The sequence below is a fragment of the Gymnoscopelus braueri genome, assembly GCF_963280865.1.
Source record: "Gymnoscopelus braueri genome assembly, chromosome: 22".
NCBI lineage: Eukaryota > Metazoa > Chordata > Actinopteri > Myctophiformes > Myctophidae > Gymnoscopelus > Gymnoscopelus braueri.
The window spans coordinates 35247166-35250354 of record NC_137624.1 but is presented as its reverse complement, the minus strand read 5'-3'; the positions used below and the strand labels follow the sequence as shown (position 1 = coordinate 35250354).

At 47.5% G+C, this 3189-nt stretch overlaps 1 pseudogene across 1 annotated transcript; it reads left to right on the top strand.

Annotated features, from left to right (window-relative positions):
- The first annotated feature begins 512 nt into the window (after positions 1-512).
- LOC308078983 (palmitoyltransferase ZDHHC4-like) lies at positions 513-1597 on the top strand (annotated as a pseudogene). Its single transcript has one exon. The product of its transcript is annotated as a palmitoyltransferase ZDHHC4-like (transcript).
- Positions 1598-3189: the final 1592 nt, after the last annotated feature.

The window sequence follows — 3189 nt, the reverse complement described above, 5'->3', positions numbered from 1 at the left end:
GTGGGGCTATTATGTAAACGGCTGTAGGATTGCCAGGTGGTCCATGAACGCCTCGTTCATGTCCTAGACCCAGTGTACATGAATAGTCAGTACATAAAAATACATACAGCCAGGGTTTCAAGACAAACCCCCCTTCTTCTCTGAGAGTTACCTGGGTCAAGCATATGGATGATGAGACGTTTAGAATTTCACTGGTGCCAACGTCTGACTTGTGAGAGAACGCAGCACCGATGTCGACCCTGGAGTGACCATATTTGAACCTGTCACATGACCTCACCATGTGACGACACCGTGGATTAAATACCAGGGCTGTGCAAAGACAGAGGTTGACAATTCAGAAGACAAGAATTATATCATTCAGAAGAGTTATCAGATGTGTTAGTGATTCTCAAATGACTATAGCAAATGACTAGATTTACAGTGATACCTTACCGTTATTCCGCCTTACAGTGTTACTTCTACACCACAGATCAGCAATAGTTTGCTATGATTCTCGTATAACACGAGGAACCATGGATTTCCTCACTCTCTTTGCCATCCATGTTGCTCTGGTATTGACATGTATCGCCCTGGTCTTCAAATACTCCGGGCAGCAACAGACCCCGTTTAGTGTCCTCCTCAACTACGCATCCACGTTGCTTGCACTAGTCGCACCGCGATGGCTTCAAAGGTTCTCGCGAAGGGCCCTCCACAGACTGTTTTACCAGAGAAACAACATGTTCATCTACCTGCACATCCTGCTGGAGGGCTTGTTCTTCGCAGAGTTCACCCACGAGGTGTTGGGCTTCTTCCCGCGTGGCACCACGCTGACCAGCCTGTCTCTGCCTTATGTCCTGTTGGCCGTGAAGACGTACCTGCACTACCGCTGCGTCACCACGGACCCGGGCACCATAACGAAGGAGAGCGCGGGCGTCCTGCTGCAGTCGTATCCCCACGACGGGAGGATGTTCCCTCCCGGCGTCTCCTGTCCCACCTGTCGGCTGGTCAAGCCGGCTCGCTCCAAACACTGCAGGGTGTGCGACAGGTGCGTGGAGCGCTTCGATCACCACTGCGTTTGGGTCAACAACTGCATCGGCGCTCGGAACAGAGGCTACTTTCTGCTGTACCTGTGCAGCCTGTGTGCCGTGACCGGAGACGTGGCTCTGCTCACGGCCAACATGCTGCGACACAACCTCCAGAGAACCAGTTCTGGCTTCCCGAGAACCAGGTCTGGCCTCCTGAGACCCCGCTACCTAGACGAGCGCGGTCGACAGCGGCCCGCCGGACCCGCGTTGGCCGTACAGCGTCTGTTCCTGACCTACCCTCGGGTCGTGTTCATGCTGAGCTTCCTGGTCCTCCTCTTCTTCATCCTGGCGTGCTACACTCTGTTCCACGTCTACCTGGCCGTGGTCGACCGCACTTTCAACGAGTGGAACAAAAGCCGAGCTTTTACGCCAGCCGCAGCGCTCCGCAGCAGATCGCCTCCGCGGCCCAGCTCCGGACCGCTCCAAAATGCACTTCTATGCCCCGCGGATTGCTCCGAAACCTGGGAGAGGTTTTCCTCCCCGCACGACCCAGTTCTGTTCACGAGAATTCAAGAAACACGCAAACGCAATGAGAACCGTCAGGATTGCACTGTGGAGTCCTGAGTGATAATTTGACCCTTGAGAGTGTACGGATGGACCCCTAAGGGGATCCATTTGGTTCCATTTGTGCACTCTCAAGTCTGAGATCTGCCATTATTGCACCCAGTCTAGTTTCAATGGGTTTTTGTTAGATGCCTGAAATAAGTTTATGCGCTCCCCCCACATTTGACTCTTATTATTGGTATTTTCGGACAGACAAACCTGTTTTGTTTTTTAATTCTTATTTTATTGTTAATGTAAATTAAGTTTGTGTTTTTGTTAACTAACATTGATCATGCTGTGCTTCATTTTATGATTCATATTGCGATGTTTTTTTGCCTGGACCCCAGGAAGAATAGTCCCCTCTAGACTAATGGGGATCATTTTAATAAACAATAAACAACAATAAACAATAAGACATTTTCAACTTTTGTTCTACCTCATAAAATAATTAATACTCGTGAATTTTGAAGCTTGTCTTAAAAAAGCCACTTGTGAACAAGTGACTAAATGAGACTAGATCATGTCGTTGGGGACATTATTACACATAATTACGCCAAACACAAGCATTTGTGGGGAGGAAGTCATGTGACCGTGGTGGTGGAGTGTTTTGTTTTTTTTGGGCGAACGCATTTAAACTTCACAAAGCATGTTGTAAAGGTTTTGTTCATTTGTGAAAATGATCACGTTGAACAAAACGTTTTAAGTACGATGATAGAGCTTGTTTTCTGCAATAATCCAGAATTCAATGCAAAAATCCCAAAGGCTTTTTTGTCAAGGGAACCAGGGAAGATGCCAACTTCCTCCTCACGTCTTCACACACACACATCATCCCTTGAACGCTCTACAGAGGTAGCTCTTGTATTGATTTTCTGTCATAACAGCCTTCAGACCCGCTCACAAAAACGCTCACAAAGAATGCTCAGAGGGCTCAGACATGATCACAACTTCTTCACCATGGCCTGAACATGCACCTCATTCATCAATATTTGAATAGTACACTGAAATAAAGACAAGTTACATAACGCCACAAGGTTAAAGTGGCCGTTATGTAACTTTTTTTAATTAATACAATTTAACACATTCCACGCCAGAGTTTAATATCATAATGTACTCACCAGTGCCAGCGATTTATTGTTGTTTTTGTTTTGTTTTTCACGTCGCCACAGACCTCGCTAAATACCTTAAGATCGTTTGTAGACACACAGGGTAGCTGTGTGAGTGGCCCAGAGAAGACTGTTTCAATCGGCGACATTCCATGTAGCAGTAGTCGCGGTTTATGTTAAACAGCGATCAGCGAGGAGAAAAAAAACTCAGAGTTAATGGCGGATTAGGGGAAGATTTAGAGCGGCTGCGGGTGGGAACGAAAATCTCCGGATACGGATATTTCCATATTGTTGTGCTACAATGAAATGTGTCACTGCGAGGGAGGCCTACAATGAAATGTGTCACTGCGAGGGAGGCCTACAATGAAATGTGTCACTGCGAGGGAGGCCTACAATGAAATGTGTCACTGCGAGGGAGGCCTACAATGAAATGTGTCACTGCGAGGGAGGCCTACAATGAAATGTGTCACTGCGAGGGA